General features: G+C 35.2%; 1 protein-coding gene across 2 annotated transcripts in view; it reads left to right on the plus strand.

The window, feature by feature from the left end:
* LOC105334969 (ankyrin repeat domain-containing protein 17) overlaps positions 1–20894 on the plus strand; it is a 776771-nt gene that overhangs the window by 601852 nt on the left and 154025 nt on the right. The window lies entirely within an intron of this gene.

Consider the following 20894-nt stretch of genomic DNA (forward strand, 5'->3'; position numbering starts at 1 on the left):
AAAGTGTAATTAGTTGGACCATAATCAAAATTTTGAAAATTCCTTTGGTGGAGTATTTTTATTTGATAACACCTTCAAAATGATATCATGATTAAGAATATCGGACCATTCATTTATAATGTACAAAACGTGGTCGTTATACATCGAATACCTTAACAAAACAGTTTTGAATAAGTAATCTAGCCTTTTGATCAAATGTCATTGAAAAAGCTACCAATTGTACAACAGTAACTCGAGCAATTGATACCGTCTAATCAGAGCAACACGTAAGTTACACATATGTTACACAATACGATTCACACTTTCCTTTCAGAGCAACATAATAGTAATACATCAGAACCCTAAGCCATCGATATGGTCAACTGAGAGCAACACAACATTATTCTAAAGAACCAAGGCCATTGGTAGCTATACTGAAAGCAACTGAACAGTTGTACAATCCAGTTTTATACCAGTACTCAAGGCAAAGGATGATGCAGTTGATACCAAGTATCCAATGCTATTGGTATGATCTACAAAGAGCAACAAAACAGTTATACATTCGTACCCGACACAATTCATTTTGTTCTACTGAGAGCAACCCAACAACTTAACACCTATATACCTGGTATTATTCAGTACCTTGACCTATGAATACTGTCTATTGAGTGAAATAAAACAGCTACACATTAGTATTTTTTGTCTATTGATATTGTCACTGAGAGACACTTAACATCAATAGTGGTACCTAAGGCAATTGGTAGTCTTCTGAGAGCAACACAACATCTATACATTAATATAACTTGTCTATTCATACACCTTCTGGCAAGAACATCACCATTGCACCTTAGTACAGTAGGCTAAACATATGTTCACCTAAGAAAACCATATTATGTTATGCATGATACCCTGGCTTATCGATACGGTCCTTTGAGAGAAACATAATAATTGTACAATATTACACTAGGCTATTGATGTGAATCACTAAGAACAAATTCCTATCATCCAATGAGACCAACATGGCATTTCATAATAACATCTTAGGCAATGATACAGTTCACTAGGATTAACACAACAGTTTTCAATAAGTAATCTAGCCTTTTGATCAAATGTCATTGGAAGAGCTACCAATTGTACAACAGTAACTCAGGCAATTGATACCGTCTATTCAGAGAAACACGTAAGTTACCGTACACATATGTTACACAATACGATTAACACTGTCCTTGGAGAGCAACATAATAGTAATACATCAGAATCCTAAGCCATCGATATGGTCAACTGAGAGCAACACAACATTATTCTAAAGAACCAAACCAATTGGTAGCTACTTGTATACTGAAAGCAACTGAACAGTTGTACAATCCAGTTTTATAACAGTACTCAAGGCAAATGATGATGCAGTTGATACCAAGTATCCAATGCTATTGGTACGGTCTACTAAGAGCAACAAAACAGTCAAACATTAGTACCCGACACAATTCATACATTCCACTGAGAGCAACACAACAACTTAGCACCTATTTACCTGGTATCATTCAGTACACTGACCTATGAATACTGTCTATTGAGTGAAATAAAAAACATTAGTATTTTTTGTCTATTTATAATGTCACTGAGAGAAACTTAACATCAATAGTGGTACCTAAGGCAATTGGTAGTCTTCTGAGAGCAACACAACATCTATACATTAATATAACTTGTCTATTCATAAACCTTCTGGTAAGAATATAACCATTGCACCTTAGTACAGTAGGCTAAACATATGTTCACCTAAGAAAACCATATTATGTTATGCATGATACCCTAGCTTATTGATAAGGTCCTCTGAGAGAAACATAATAATTGTACAATAGTACACTAGGCTATTGATGTGAATCTCTAAGAACAAATTCCTATCATCCAATGAGACCAACAAGGCATTTCAAACACTGTAATAACATCTTAGGCAATGATACAGTTCACTAGGATTAACACAACAGTTTTCAATAAGTAATCTAGCCTTTTGATCAAATGTCATTGGAAGAGCTACCAATTGTACAACAGTAACTCGGGCAATTGATACCGTCTAATAAGAGAAACACGTAAGTTACCGTACACATATGTTACACAATACGATTAACACTGTCCTTGGAGAGCAACATAATAGTAATACATCAGAATCCTAAGCCATCGATATGGTCAACTGAGAGCAACACAACATTATTCTAAAGAACCAAACCAATTGGTAGCTACATGTATACTGAAAGCAACTGAACAGTTGTACAATCCAGTTTTATAACAGTACTCAAGGCAAATGATGATGCAGTTGATACCAAGTATCCAATGCTATTGGTACGGTCTACTAAGAGCAACAAAATAGTCAAACATTAGTACCCGACACAATTCATACATTCCACTGAGAGCAACACAACAACTTAGCACCTATTTACCTGGTATCATTCAGTACATTGACCTATGAATACTGTCTATTGAGTGAAATAAAACACATTAGTATTTTTTGTCTATTTATAATGTCACTGAGAGAAACTTAACATCAATAGTGGTACCTAAGGCAATTGGTAGTCTTCTGAGAGCAACACAACATCTCTAATATTAATTGTACAATAGTACATTAGGCTATTGATGTGAATCTCTAAGAACAAATTCCTATCATCCAATGAGACCAACATGGCATTTCATAATAACATCTTAGGCAATGATACAGTTCACTAGGATTAACACAACAGTTTTCAATAAGTAATCTAGCCTTTTGATCAAATGTCATTGGAAGAGCTACCAATTGTACAACAGTAACTCGGGCAATTGATACCGTCTAATAAGAGAAACACGTAAGTTACCGTACACATATGTTACACAATACGATTAACACTGTCCTTGGAGAGCAACATAATAGTAATACATCAGAATCCTAAGCCATCGATATGGTCAACTGAGAGCAACACAACATTATTCTAAAGAACCAAACCAATTGGTAGCTACATGTATACTGAAAGCAACTGAACAGTTGTACAATCCAGTTTTATAACAGTACTCAAGGCAAATGATGATGCAGTTGATACCAAGTATCCAATGCTATTGGTACGGTCTACTAAGAGCAACAAAATAGTCAAACATTAGTACCCGACACAATTCATACATTCCACTGAGAGCAACACAACAACTTAGCACCTATTTACCTGGTATCATTCAGTACATTGACCTATGAATACTGTCTATTGAGTGAAATAAAACACATTAGTATTTTTTGTCTATTTATAATGTCACTGAGAGAAACTTAACATCAATAGTGGTACCTAAGGCAATTGGTAGTCTTCTGAGAGCAACACAACATCTCTAATATTAATTGTACAATAGTACATTAGGCTATTGATGTGAATCTCTAAGAACAAATTCCTATCATCCAATGAGACCAACATGGCATTTCATAATAACATCTTAGGCAATGATACAGTTCACTAGGATTAACACAACAGTTTTCAATAAGTAATCTAGCCTTTTGATCAAATTTCATTGGAAGAGCTACCAATTGTACAACAGTAACTCAGGCAATTGATACCGTCTAATCAGAGAAACACGTAAGTTACCGTACACATATGTTACACAATACAATTAACACTGTCCTTGGAGAGCAACATAATAGTAATACATCAGAATCCTAAGCCATCGATATGGTCAACTGAGAGCAACACAACATTATTCTAAAGAACCAAACCAATTGGTAGCTACATGTATACTGAAAGCAACTGAACAGTTGTACAATCCAGTTTTATAACCGTACTCAAGGCAAATGATGATGCAGTTGATACCAAGTATCCAATGCTATTGGTACGGTCTACTAAGAGCAACAAAACAGTCAAACATTAGTACCCGATACAATTCATACATTCCACTGAGAGCAACACAACAACTTAGCACCTATTTACCTGGTATCATTCAGTACACTGACCTATGAATACTGTCTATTGAGTGAAATAAAACACATTAGTATTTTTTGTCTATTTATAATGTCACTGAGAGAAACTTAACATCAATAGTGGTACCTAAGGCAATTGGTAGTCTTCTGAGAGCAACACAACATCTATACATTAATATAACTTGTCTATTCATAAACCTTCTGGTAAGAATATAACCATTGCACCTTAGTACAGTAGGCTAAACATATGTTCACCTAAGAAAACCATATTATGTTATGCATGATACCCTAGCTTATTGATAAGGTCCTCTGAGAGAAACATAATAATTGTACAATAGTACACTAGGCTATTGATGTGAATCTCTAAGAACAAATTCCTATCATCCAATGAGACCAACAAGGCATTTCAAACACTGTAATAACATCTTAGGCAATGATACAGTTCACTAGGATTAACACAACAGTTTTCAATAAGTATTAAATCTAGCCTTTTGATCAAATGTCATTGGAAGAGCTACCAATTGTACAACAGTAACTCGGGCAATTGATACCGTCTAATCAGAGAAACACGTAAGTTACCGTACACATATGTTACACAATACGATTAACACTGTCCTTGGAGAGCAACATAATAGTAATACATCAGAATCCTAAGCCATCGATTTGGTCAACTGAGAGCAACACAACATTATTCTAAAGAACCAAACCAATTGGTAGCTACATGTATACTGAAAGCAACTGAACAGTTGTACAATCCAGTTTTATAACAGTACTCAAGGCAAATGATGATGCAGTTGATACCAAGTATCCAATGCTATTGGTACGGTCTACTAAGAGCAACAAAACAGTCAAACATTAGTACCCGACACAATTCATACATTCCACTGAGAGCAACACAACAACTTAGCACCTATTTACCTGGTATCATTCAGTACATTGACGTATGAATACTGTCTATTGAGTGAAATAAAACACATTAGTATTTTTTGTCTATTTATAATGTCACTGAGAGAAACTTAACATCAATAGTGGTACCTAAGGCAATTGGTAGTCTTCTGAGAGCAACACAACAACTCTAATATTAATTGTACAATAGTACATTAGGCTATTGATGTGAATCTCTAAGAACAAATTCCTATCATCCAATGAGACCAACATGGCATTTCATAATAACATCTTAGGCAATGATACAGTTCACTAGGATTAACACAACAGTTTTCAATAAGTAATCTAGCCTTTTGATCAAATGTCATTGGAAGAGCTACCAATTGTACAACAGTAACTCAGGCAATTGATACCGTCTAATCAGAGAAACACGTAAGTTACCGTACACATATGTTACACAATACGATTAACACTGTCCTTGGAGAGCAACATAATAGTAATACATCAGAATCCTAAGCCATCGATATGGTCAACTGAGAGCAACACAACATTATTCTAAAGAACCAAACCAATTGGTAGCTACTTGTATACTGAAAGCAACTGAACAGTTGTACAATCCAGTTTTATAACAGTACTCAAGGCAAATGATGATGCAGTTGATACCAAGTATCCAATGCTATTGGTACGGTCTACTAAGAGCAACAAAACAGTCAAACATTAGTACCCGACACAATTCATACATTCCACTGAGAGCAACACAACAACTTAGCACCTATTTACCTGGTATCATTCAGTACACTGACCTATGAATACTGTCTATTGAGTGAAATAAAACACATTAGTATTTTTTGTCTATTTATAATGTCACTGAGAGAAACTTAACATCAATAGTGGTACCTAAGGCAATTGGTAGTCTTCTGAGAGCAACACAACATCTATACATTAATATAACTTGTCTATTCATAAACCTTCTGGTAAGAATATAACCATTGCACCTTAGTACAGTAGGCTAAACATATGTTCACCTAAGAAAACCATATTATGTTATGCATGATACCCTAGCTTATTGATAAGGTCCTCTGAGAGAAACATAATAATTGTACAATAGTACACTAGGCTATTGATCTGAATCTCTAAGAACAAATTCCTATCATCCAATGAGACCAACAAGGCATTTCAAACACTGTAATAACATCTTAGGCAATGATACAGTTCACTAGGATTAACACAACAGTTTTCAATAAGTAATCTAGCCTTTTGATCAAATGTCATTGGAAGAGCTACCAATTGTACAACAGTAACTCGGGCAATTGATACCGTCTAATCAGAGAAACACGTAAGTTACCGTACACATATGTTACACAATACGATTAACACTGTCCTTGGAGAGCAACATAATAGTAATACATCAGAATCCTAAGCCATCGATATGGTCAACTGAGAGCAACACAACATTATTCTAAAGAACCAAACCAATTGGTAGCTACTTGTATACTGAAAGCAACTGAACAGTTGTACAATCCAGTTTTATAACAGTACCCAAGGCAAATGATGATGCAGTTGATACCAAGTATCCAATGCTATTGGTACGGTCTACTAAGAGCAACAAAACAGTCAAACATTAGTACCCGACACAATTCATACATTCCACTGAGAGCAACACAACAACTTAGCACCTATTTACCTGGTATCATTCAGTACACTGACCTATGAATACTGTCTATTGAGTGAAATAAAACACATTAGTATTTTTTGTCTATTTATAATGTCACTGAGAGAAACTTAACATCAATAGTGGTACCTAAGGCAATTGGTAGTCTTCTGAGAGCAACACAACATCTATACATTAATATAACTTGTCTATTCATAAACCTTCTGGTAAGAATATAACCATTGCACCTTAGTACAGTAGGCTAAACATATGTTCACCTAAGAAAACCATATTATGTTATGCATGATACCCTAGCTTATTGATAAGGTCCTCTGAGAGAAACATAATAATTGTACAATAGTACACTAGGCTATTGATCTGAATCTCTAAGAACAAATTCCTATCATCCAATGAGACCAACAAGGCATTTCAAACACTGTAATAACATCTTACGCAATGATACAGTTCACTAGGATTAACACAACAGTTTTCAATAAGTAATCTAGCCTTTTGATCAAATGTCATTGGAAGAGCTACCAATTGTACAACAGTAACTCGGGCAATTGATACCGTCTAATCAGAGAAACACGTAAGTTACCGTACACATATGTTACACAATACGATTAACACTGTCCTTGGAGAGCAACATAATAGTAATACATCAGAATCCTAAGCCATCGATATGGTCAACTGAGAGCAACACAACATTATTCTAAAGAACCAAACCAATTGGTAGCTACATGTATACTGAAAGCAACTGAACAGTTGTACAATCCAGTTTTATAACAGTACTCAAGGCAAATGATGATGCAGTTGATACCAAGTATCCAATGCTATTGGTACGGTCTACTAAGAGCAACAAAACAGTCAAACATTAGTACCCGACACAATTCATACATTCCACTGAGAGCAACACAACAACTTAGCACCTATTTACCTGGTATCATTCAGTACACTGACCTATGAATACTGTCTATTGAGTGAAATAAAACACATTAGTATTTTTTGTCTATTTATAATGTCACTGAGAGAAACTTAACATCAATAGTGGTACCTAAGGCAATTGGTAGTCTTCTGAGAGCAACACAACATCTATACATTAATATAACTTGTCTATTCATAAACCTTCTGGTAAGAATATAACCATTGCACCTTAGTACAGTAGGCTAAACATATGTTCACCTAAGAAAACCATATTATGTTATGCATGATACCCTAGCTTATTGATAAGGTCCTCTGAGAGAAACATAATAATTGTACAATAGTACACTAGGCTATTGATCTGAATCTCTAAGAACAAATTCCTATCATCCAATGAGACCAACAAGGCATTTCAAACACTGTAATAACATCTTAGGCAATGATACAGTTCACTAGGATTAACACAACAGTTTTCAATAAGTAATCTAGCCTTTTGATCAAATGTCATTGGAAGAGCTACCAATTGTACGACAGCAATTCGGGCAATTGATACCGTCTAATCAGAGAAACACGTAAGTTACCGTACACATATGTTACACAATACGATTAACACTGTCCTTGGAGAGCAACATAATAGTAATACATCAGAATCCTAAGCCATCGATATGGTCAACTGAGAGCAACACAACATTATTCTAAAGAACCAAACCAATTGGTAGCTACATGTATACTGAAAGCAACTGAACAGTTGTACAATCCAGTTTTATAACAGTACTCAAGGCAAATGATGATGCAGTTGATACCAAGTATCCAATGCTATTGGTATGGTCTACTAAGAGCAACAAAACAGTCAAACATTAGTACCCGACACAATTCATACATTCCACTGAGAGCAACACAACAACTTAGCACCTATTTACCTGGTATCATTCAGTACACTGACCTATGAATACTGTCTATTGAGTGAAATAAAACACATTAGTATTTTTTGTCTATTCATAATGTCACTGAGAGAAACTTAACATCAATAGTGGTACCTAAGGCAATTGGTAGTCTTCTGAGAGCAACACAACATATATACATTAATATAACTTGTCTATTCATAAACCTTCTGGTAAGAATATAACCATTGCACCTTAGTACAGTAGGCTAAACATATGTTCACCTAAGAAAACCATATTATGTTATGCATGATACCCTAGCTTATTGATAAGGTCCTCTGAGAGAAACATAATAATTGTACAATAGTACACTAGGCTATTGATCTGAATCTCTAAGAACAAATTCCTATCATCCAATGAGACCAACAAGGCATTTCAAACACTGTAATAACATCTTAGGCAATGATACAGTTCACTAGGATTAACACAACAGTTTTCAATAAGTAATCTAGCCTTTTGATCAAATGTCATTGGAAGAGCTACCAATTGTACAACAGTAACTCGGGCAATTGATACCGTCTAATCAGAGAAACACGTAAGTTACCGTACACATATGTTACACAATACGATTAACACTGTCCTTGGAGAGCAACATAATAGTAATACATCAGAATCCTAAGCCATCGATATGGTCAACTGAGAGCAACACAACATTATTCTAAAGAACCAAACCAATTGGTAGCTACATGTATACTGAAAGCAACTGAACAGTTGTACAATCCAGTTTTATAACAGTACTCAAGGCAAATGATGATGCAGTTGATACCAAGTATCCAATGCTATTGGTATGGTCTACTAAGAGCAACAAAACAGTCAAACATTAGTACCCGACACAATTCATACATTCCACTGAGAGCAACACAACAACTTAGCACCTATTTACCTGGTATCATTCAGTACACTGACCTATGAATACTGTCTATTGAGTGAAATAAAACACATTAGTATTTTTTGTCTATTCATAATGTCACTGAGAGAAACTTAACATCAATAGTGGTACCTAAGGCAATTGGTAGTCTTCTGAGAGCAACACAACATATATACATTAATATAACTTGTCTATTCATAAACCTTCTGGTAAGAATATAACCATTGCACCTTAGTACAGTAGGCTAAACATATGTTCACCTAAGAAAACCATATTATGTTATGCATGATACCCTAGCTTATTGATAAGGTCCTCTGAGAGAAACATAATAATTGTACAATAGTACACTAGGCTATTGATCTGAATCTCTAAGAACAAATTCCTATCATCCAATGAGACCAACAAGGCATTTCAAACACTGTAATAACATCTTAGGCAATGATACAGTTCACTAGGATTAACACAACAGTTTTCAATAAGTAATCTAGCCTTTTGATCAAATGTCATTGGAAGAGCTACCAATTGTACAACAGTAACTCGGGCAATTGATACCGTCTAATCAGAGAAACACGTAAGTTACCGTACACATATGTTACACAATACGATTAACACTGTCCTTGGAGAGCAACATAATAGTAATACATCAGAATCCTAAGCCATCGATATGGTCAACTGAGAGCAACACAACATTATTCTAAAGAACCAAACCAATTGGTAGCTACATGTATACTGAAAGCAACTGAACAGTTGTACAATCCAGTTTTATAACAGTACTCAAGGCAAATGATGATGCAGTTGATACCAAGTATCCAATGCTATTGGTACGGTCTACTAAGAGCAACAAAACAGTCAAACATTAGTACCCGACACAATTCATACATTCCACTGAGAGCAACACAACAACTTAGCACCTATTTACCTGGTATCATTCAGTACATTGACGTATGAATACTGTCTATTGAGTGAAATAAAACACATTAGTATTTTTTGTCTATTTATAATGTCACTGAGAGAAACTTAACATCAATAGTGGTACCTAAGGCAATTGGTAGTCTTCTGAGAGCAACACAGCATCTCTAATATTAATTGTACAATAGTACATTAGGCTTTTGATGTGAATCTCTAAGAACAAATTCCTATCATCCAATGAGACCAACATGGCATTTCATAATAACATCTTAGGCAATGATACAGTTCACTAGGATTAACACAACAGTTTTCAATAAGTAATCTAGCCTTTTGATCAAATGTCATTGGAAGAGCTACCAATTGTACAACAGTAACTCGGGCAATTGATACCGTCTAATCAGAGAAACACGTAAGTTACCGTACACATATGTTACACAATACGATTAACACTGTCCTTGGAGAGCAACATAATAGTAATACATCAGAATCCTAAGCCATCGATATGGTCAACTGAGAGCAACACAACATTATTCTAAAGAACCAAACCAATTGGTAGCTACATGTATACTGAAAGCAACTGAACAGTTGTACAATCCAGTTTTATAACAGTACTCAAGGCAAATGATGATGCAGTTGATACCAAGTATCCAATGCTATTGGTACGGTCTACTAAGAGCAACAAAACAGTCAAACATTAGTACCCGACACAATTCATACATTCCACTGAGAGCAACACAACAACTTAGCACCTATTTACCTGGTATCATTCAGTACATTGACGTATGAATACTGTCTATTGAGTGAAATAAAACACATTAGTATTTTTTGTCTATTTATAATGTCACTGAGAGAAACTTAACATCAATAGTGGTACCTAAGGCAATTGGTAGTCTTCTGAGAGCAACACAGCATCTCTAATATTAATTGTACAATAGTACATTAGGCTATTGATGTGAATCTCTAAGAACAAATTCCTATCATCCAATGAGACCAACATGGCATTTCATAATAACATCTTAGGCAATGATACAGTTCACTAGGATTAACACAACAGTTTTCAATAAGTAATCTAGCCTTTTGATCAAATGTCATTGGAAGAGCTACCAATTGTACAACAGTAACTCGGGCAATTGATACCGTCTAATCAGAGAAACACGTAAGTTACCGTACACATATGTTACACAATACGATTAACACTGTCCTTGGAGAGCAACATAATAGTAATACATCAGAATCCTAAGCCATCGATATGGTCAACTGAGAGCAACACAACATTATTCTAAAGAACCAAACCAATTGGTAGCTACTTGTATACTGAAAGCAACTGAACAGTTGTACAATCCAGTTTTATAACAGTACCCAAGGCAAATGATGATGCAGTTGATACCAAGTATCCAATGCTATTGGTACGGTCTACTAAGAGCAACAAAACAGTCAAACATTAGTACCCGACACAATTCATACATTCCACTGAGAGCAACACAACAACTTAGCACCTATTTACCTGGTATCATTCAGTACACTGACCTATGAATACTGTCTATTGAGTGAAATAAAACACATTAGTATTTTTTGTCTATTTATAATGTCACTGAGAGAAACTTAACATCAATAGTGGTACCTAAGGCAATTGGTAGTCTTCTGAGAGCAACACAACATCTATACATTAATATAACTTGTCTATTCATAAACCTTCTGGTAAGAATATAACCATTGCACCTTAGTACAGTAGGCTAAACATATGTTCACCTAAGAAAACCATATTATGTTATGCATGATACCCTAGCTTATTGATAAGATCCTCTGAGAGAAACATAATAATTGTACAATAGTACACTAGGCTATTGATCTGAATCTCTAAGAACAAATTCCTATCATCCAATGAGACCAACAAGGCATTTCAAACACTGTAATAACATCTTAGGCAATGATACAGTTCACTAGGATTAACACAACAGTTTTCAATAAGTAATCTAGCCTTTTGATCAAATGTCATTGGAAGAGCTACCAATTGTACAACAGTAACTCGGGCAATTGATACCGTCTAATCAGAGAAACACGTAAGTTACCGTACACATGTTACACAATACGATTAACACTGTCCTTGGAGAGCAACATAATAGTAATACATCAGAATCCTAAGCCATCGATTTGGCCAACTGAGAGCAACACAACATTATTCTAAAGAACCAAACCAATTGGTAGCTACATGCATACTGAAAGCAACTGAACAGTTGTACAATCCAGTTTTATAACAGTACTCAAGGCAAATGATGATGCAGTTGATACCAAGTATCCAATGCTATTGGTACGGTCTACTAAGAGCAACAAAACAGTCAAACATTAGTACCCGACACAATTCATACATTCCACTGAGAGCAACACAACAACTTAGCACCTATTTACCTGGTATCATTCAGTACACTGACCTATGAATACTGTCTATTGAGTGAAATAAAACACATTAGTATTTTTTGTCTATTTATAATGTCACTGAGAGAAACTTAACATCAATAGTGGTACCTAAGGCAATTGGTAGTCTTCTGAGAGCAACACAACATCTCTAATATTAATTGTACAATAGTACATTAGGCTATTGATGTGAATCTCTAAGAACAAATTCCTATCATCCAATGAGACCAACATGGCATTTCATAATAACATCTTAGGCAATGATACAGTTCACTAGGATTAACACAACAGTTTTCAAAAAGTAATCTAGCCTTTTGATCAAATGTCATTGGAAGAGCTACCAATTGTACAACAGTAACTCAGGCAATTGATACCGTCTAATCAGAGAAACACGTAAGTTACCGTACACATATGTTACACAATACGATTAACACTGTCCTTGGAGAGCAACATAATAGTAATACATCAGAATCCTAAGCCATCGATATGGTCAACTGAGAGCAACACAACATTATTCTAAAGAACCAAACCAATTGGTAGCTACTTGTATACTGAAAGCAACTGAACAGTTGTACAATCCAGTTTTATAACAGTACTCAAGGCAAATGATGATGCAGTTGATACCAAGTATCCAATGCTATTGGTATGGTCTACTAAGAGCAACAAAACAGTCAAACATTAGTACCCGACACAATTCATACATTCCACTGAGAGCAACACAACAACTTAGCACCTATTTACCTGGTATCATTCAGTACACTGACCTATGAATACTGTCTATTGAGTGAAATAAAACACATTAGTATTTTTTGTCTATTCATAATGTCACTGAGAGAAACTTAACATCAATAGTGGTACCTAAGGCAATTGGTAGTCTTCTGAGAGCAACACAACATATATACATTAATATAACTTGTCTATTCATAAACCTTCTGGTAAGAATATAACCATTGCACCTTAGTACAGTAGGCTAAACATATGTTCACCTAAGAAAACCATATTATGTTATGCATGATACCCTAGCTTATTGATAAGGTCCTCTGAGAGAAACATAATAATTGTACAATAGTACACTAGGCTATTGATCTGAATCTCTAAGAACAAATTCCTATCATCCAATGAGACCAACAAGGCAATAACATCTTAGGCAATGATACAGTTCACTAGGATTAACACAACAGTTTTCAATAAGTAATCTAGCCTTTTGATCAAATGTCATTGGAAGAGCTACCAATTGTACAACAGTAACTCGGGCAATTGATACCGTCTAATCAGAGAAACACGTAAGTTACCGTACACATATGTTACACAATACGATTAACACTGTCCTTGGAGAGCAACATAATAGTAATACATCAGAATCCTAAGCCATCGATATGGTCAACTGAGAGCAACACAACATTATTCTAAAGAACCAAACCAATTGGTAGCTACATGTATACTGAAAGCAACTGAACAGTTGTACAATCCAGTTTTATAACAGTACTCAAGGCAAATGATGATGCAGTTGATACCAAGTATCCAATGCTATTGGTACGGTCTACTAAGAGCAACAAAACAGTCAAACATTAGTACCCGACACAATTCATACATTCCACTGAGAGCAACACAACAACTTAGCACCTATTTACCTGGTATCATTCAGTACATTGACGTATGAATACTGTCTATTGAGTGAAATAAAACACATTAGTATTTTTTGTCTATTTATAATGTCACTGAGAGAAACTTAACATCAATAGTGGTACCTAAGGCAATTGGTAGTCTTCTGAGAGCAACACAGCATCTCTAATATTAATTGTACAATAGTACATTAGGCTTTTGATGTGAATCTCTAAGAACAAATTCCTATCATCCAATGAGACCAACATGGCATTTCATAATAACATCTTAGGCAATGATACAGTTCACTAGGATTAACACAACAGTTTTCAATAAGTAATCTAGCCTTTTGATCAAATGTCATTGGAAGAGCTACCAATTGTACAACAGTAACTCAGGCAATTGATACCGTCTAATCAGAGAAACACGTAAGTTACCGTACACATATGTTACACAATACGATTAACACTGTCCTTGGAGAGCAACATAATAGTAATACATCAGAATCCTAAGCCATCGATATGGTCAACTGAGAGCAACACAACATTATTCTAAAGAACCAAACCAATTGGTAGCTACATGTATACTGAAAGCAACTGAACAGTTGTACAATCCAGTTTTATAACAGTACCCAAGGCAAATGATGATGCAGTTGATACCAAGTATCCAATGCTATTGGTACGGTCTACTAAGAGCAACAAAACAGTCAAACATTAGTACCCGACACAATTCATACATTCCACTGAGAGCAACACAACAACTTAGCACCTATTTACCTGGTATCATTCAGTACACTGACCTATGAATACTGTCTATTGAGTGAAATAAAACACATTAGTATTTTTTGTCTATTTATAATGTCACTGAGAGAAACTTAACATCAATAGTGGTACCTAAGGCAATTGGTAGTCTTCTGAGAGCAACACAACATCTATACATTAATATAACTTGTCTATTCATAAACCTTCTGGTAAGAATATAACCATTGCACCTTAGTACAGTAGGCTAAACATATGTTCACCTAAGAAAACCATATTATGTTATGCATGATACCCTAGCTTATTGATAAGATCCTCTGAGAGAAACATAATAATTGTACAATAGTACACTAGGCTATTGATCTGAATCTCTAAGAACAAATTCCTATCATCCAATGAGACCAACAAGGCATTTCAAACACTGTAATAACATCTTAGGCAATGATACAGTTCACTAGGATTAACACAACAGTTTTCAATAAGTAATCTAGCCTTTTGATCAAATGTCATTGGAAGAGCTACCAATTGTACAACAGTAACTCGGGCAATTGATACCGTCTAATCAGAGAAACACGTAAGTTACCGTACACATATGTTACACAATACGATTAACACTGTCCTTGGAGAGCAACATAATAGTAATACATCAGAATCCTAAGCCATCGATATGGTCAACTGAGAGCAACACAACATTATTCTAAAGAACCAAACCAATTGGTAGCTACATGTATACTGAAAGCAACTGAACAGTTGTACAATCCAGTTTTATAACAGTACTCAAGGCAAATGATGATGCAGTTGATACCAAGTATCCAATGCTATTGGTACGGTCTACTAAGAGCAACAAAACAGTCAAACATTAGTACCCGACACAATTCATACATTCCACTGAGAGCAACACAACAACTTAGCACCTATTTACCTGGTATCATTCAGTACATTGACGTATGAATACTGTCTATTGAGTGAAATAAAACACATTAGTATTTTTTGTCTATTTATAATGTCACTGAGAGAAACTTAACATCAATAGTGGTACCTAAGGCAATTGGTAGTCTTCTGAGAGCAACACAGCATCTCTAATATTAATTGTACAATAGTACATTAGGCTATTGATGTGAATCTCTAAGAACAAATTCCTATCATCCAATGAGACCAACATGGCATTTCATAATAACATCTTAGGCAATGATACAGTTCACTAGGATTAACACAACAGTTTTCAATAAGTAATCTAGCCTTTTGATCAAATGTCATTGGAAGAGCTACCAATTGTACAACAGTAACTCAGGCAATTGATACCGTCTAATCAGAGAAACACGTAAGTTACCGTACACATATGTTACACAATACGATTAACACTGTCCTTGGAGAGCAACATAATAGTAATACATCAGAATCCTAAGCCATCGATATGGTCAACTGAGAGCAACACAACATTATTCTAAAGAACCAAACCAATTGGTAGCTACATGTATACTGAAAGCAACTGAACAGTTGTACAATCCAGTTTTATAACAGTACCCAAGGCAAATGATGATGCAGTTGATACCAAGTATCCAATGCTATTGGTACGGTCTACTAAGAGCAACAAAACAGTCAAACATTAGTACCCGACACAATTCATACATTCCACTGAGAGCAACACAACAACTTAGCACCTATTTACCTGGTATCATTCAGTACACTGACCTATGAATACTGTCTATTGAGTGAAATAAAACACATTAGTATTTTTTGTCTATTTATAATGTCACTGAGAGAAACTTAACATCAATAGTGGTACCTAAGGCAATTGGTAGTCTTCTGAGAGCAACACAACATCTATACATTAATATAACTTGTCTATTCATAAACCTTCTGGTAAGAATATAACCATTGCACCTTAGTACAGTAGGCTAAACATATGTTCACCTAAGAAAACCATATTATGTTATGCATGATACCCTAGCTTATTGATAAGATCCTCTGAGAGAAACATAATAATTGTACAATAGTACACTAGGCTATTGATCTGAATCTCTAAGAACAAATTCCTATCATCCAATGAGACCAACAAGGCATTTCAAACACTGTAATAACATCTTAGGCAATGATACAGTTCACTAGGATTAACACAACAGTTTTCAATAAGTAATCTAGCCTTTTGATCAAATGTCATTGGAAGAGCTACCAATTGTACGACAGCAATTCGGGCAATTGATACCGTCTAATCAGAGAAACACGTAAGTTACCGTACACATATGTTACACAATACGATTAACACTGTCCTTGGAGAGCAACATAATAGTAATACATCAGAATCCTAAGCCATCGATATGGTCAACTGAGAGCAACACAACATTATTCTAAAGAACCAAACCAATTGGTAGCTACATGTATACTGAAAGCAACTGAACAGTTGTACAATCCAGTTTTATAACAGTACTCAAGGCAAATGATGATGCAGTTGATACCAAGTATCCAATGCTATTGGTATGGTCTACTAAGAGCAACAAAACAGTCAAACATTAGTACCCGACACAATTCATACATTCCACTGAGAGCAACACAACAACTTAGCACCTATTTACCTGGTATCATTCAGTACACTGACCTATGAATACTGTCTATTGAGTGAAATAAAACACATTAGTATTTTTTGTCTATTCATAATGTCACTGAGAGAAACTTAACATCAATAGTGGTACCTAAGGCAATTGGTAGTCTTCTGAGAGCAACACAACATATATACATTAATATAACTTGTCTATTCATAAACCTTCTGGTAAGAATATAACCATTGCACCTTAGTACAGTAGGCTAAACATATGTTCACCTAAGAAAACCATATTATGTTATGCATGATACCCTAGCTTATTGATAAGGTCCTCTGAGAGAAACATAATAATTGTACAATAGTACACTAGGCTATTGATCTGAATCTCTAAGAACAAATTCCTATCATCCAATGAGACCAACAAGGCATTTCAAACACTGTAATAACATCTTAGGCAATGATACAGTTCACTAGGATTAACACAACAGTTTTCAATAAGTAATCTAGCCTTTTGATCAAATGTCATTGGAAGAGCTACCAATTGTACAACAGTAACTCGGGCAATTGATACCGTCTAATCAGAGAAACACGTAAGTTACCGTACACATATGTTACACAATACGATTAACACTGTCCTTGGAGAGCAACATAATAGTAATACATCAGAATCCTAAGCCATCGATATGGTCAACTGAGAGCAACACAACATTATTCTAAAGAACCAAACCAATTGGTAGCTACATGTATACTGAAAGCAACTGAACAGTTGTACAATCCAGTTTTATAACAGTACTCAAGGCAAATGATGATGCAGTTGATACCAAGTATCCAATGCTATTGGTATGGTCTACTAAGAGCAACAAAACAGTCAAACATTAGTACCCGACACAATTCATACATTCCACTGAGAGCAACACAACAACTTAGCACCTATTTACCTGGTATCATTCAGTACACTGACCTATGAATACTGTCTATTGAGTGAAATAAAACACATTAGTATTTTTTGTCTATTCATAATGTCACTGAGAGAAACTTAACATCAATAGTGGTACCTAAGGCAATTGGTAGTCTTCTGAGAGCAACACAACATATATACATTAATATAACTTGTCTATTCATAAACCTTCTGGTAAGAATATAACCATTGCACCTTAGTACAGTAGGCTAAACATATGTTCACCTAAGAAAACCATATTATGTTATGCATGATACCCTAGCTTATTGATAAGGTCCTCTGAGAGAAACATAATAATTGTACAATAGTACACTAGGCTATTGATCTGAATCTCTAAGAACAAATTCCTATCATCCAATGAGACCAACAAGGCATTTCAAACACTGTAATAACATCTTAGGCAATGATACAGTTCACTAGGATTAACACAACAGTTTTCAATAAGTAATCTAGCCTTTTGATCAAATGTCATTGGAAGAGCTACCAATTGTACAACAGTAACTCGGGCAATTGATACCGTCTAATCAGAGAAACACGTAAGTTACCGTACACATATGTTACACAATACGATTAACACTGTCCTTGGAGAGCAACATAATAGTAATACATCAGAATCCTAAGCCATCGATATGGTCAACTGAGAGCAACACAACATTATTCTAAAGAACCAAACCAATTGGTAGCTACATGTATACTGAAAGCAACTGAACAGTTGTACAATCCAGTTTTATAACAGTACTCAAGGCAAATGATGATGCAGTTGATACCAAGTATCCAATGCTATTGGTACGGTCTACTAAGAGCAACAAAACAGTCAAACATTAGTACCCGACACAATTCATACATTCCACTGAGAGCAACACAACAACTTAGCACCTATTTACCTGGTATCATTCAGTACATTGACGTATGAATACTGTCTATTGAGTGAAATAAAACACATTAGTATTTTTTGTCTATTTATAATGTCACTGAGAGAAACTTAACATCAATAGTGGTACCTAAGGCAATTGGTAGTCTTCTGAGAGCAACACAGCATCTCTAATATTAATTGTACAATAGTACATTAGGCTTTTGATGTGAATCTCTAAGAACAAATTCCTATCATCCAATGAGACCAACATGGCATTTCATAATAACATCTTAGGCAATGATACAGTTCACTAGGATTAACACAACAGTTTTCAATAAGTAATCTAGCCTTTTGATCAAATGTCATTGGAAGAGCTACCAATTGTACAACAGTAACTCGGGCAATTGATACCGTCTAATCAGAGAAACACGTAAGTTACCGTACACATATGTTACACAATACGATTAACACTGTCCTTGGAGAGCAACATAATAGTAATACATCAGAATCCTAAGCCATCGATATGGTCAACTGAGAGCAACACAACATTATTCTAAAGAACCAAACCAATTGGTAGCTACATGTATACTGAAAGCAACTGAACAGTTGTACAATCCAGTTTTATAACAGTACTCAAGGCAAATGATGATGCAGTTGATACCAAGTATCCAATGCTATTGGTACGGTCTACTAAGAGCAACAAAACAGTCAAACATTAGTACCCGACACAATTCATACATTCCACTGAGAGCAACACAACAACTTAGCACCTATTTACCTGGTATCATTCAGTACATTGACGTATGAATACTGTCTATTGAGTGAAATAAAACACATTAGTATTTTTTGTCTATTTATAATGTCACTGAGAGAAACTTAACATCAATAGTGGTACCTAAGGCAATTGGTAGTCTTCTGAGAGCAACACAGCATCTCTAATATTAATTGTACAATAGTACATTAGGCTATTGATGTGAATCTCTAAGAACAAATTCCTATCATCCAATGAGACCAACATGGCATTTCATAATAACATCTTAGGCAATGATACAGTTCACTAGGATTAACACAACAGTTTTCAATAAGTAATCTAGCCTTTTGATCAAATGTCATTGGAAGAGCTACCAATTGTACAACAGTAACTCGGGCAATTGATACCGTCTAATCAGAGAAACACGTAAGTTACCGTACACATATGTTACACAATACGATTAACACTGTCCTTGGAGAGCAACATAATAGTAATACATCAGAATCCTAAGCCATCGATATGGTCAACTGAGAGCAACACAACATTATTCTAAAGAACCAAACCAATTGGTAGCTACTTGTATACTGAAAGCAACTGAACAGTTGTACAATCCAGTTTTATAACAGTACCCAAGGCAAATGATGATGCAGTTGATACCAAGTATCCAATGCTATTGGTACGGTCTACTAAGAGCAACAAAACAGTCAAACATTAGTACCCGACACAATTCATACATTCCACTGAGAGCAACACAACAACTTAGCACCTATTTACCTGGTATCATTCAGTACACTGACCTATGAATACTGTCTATTGAGTGAAATAAAACACATTAGTATTTTTTGTCTATTTATAATGTCACTGAGAGAAACTTAACATCAATAGTGGTACCTAAGGCAATTGGTAGTCTTCTGAGAGCAACACAACATCTATACATTAATATACCTTGTC

This window comes from Magallana gigas, chromosome 8, assembly GCF_963853765.1.
Source record: "Magallana gigas chromosome 8, xbMagGiga1.1, whole genome shotgun sequence".
Lineage (NCBI taxonomy): Eukaryota > Metazoa > Mollusca > Bivalvia > Ostreida > Ostreidae > Magallana > Magallana gigas.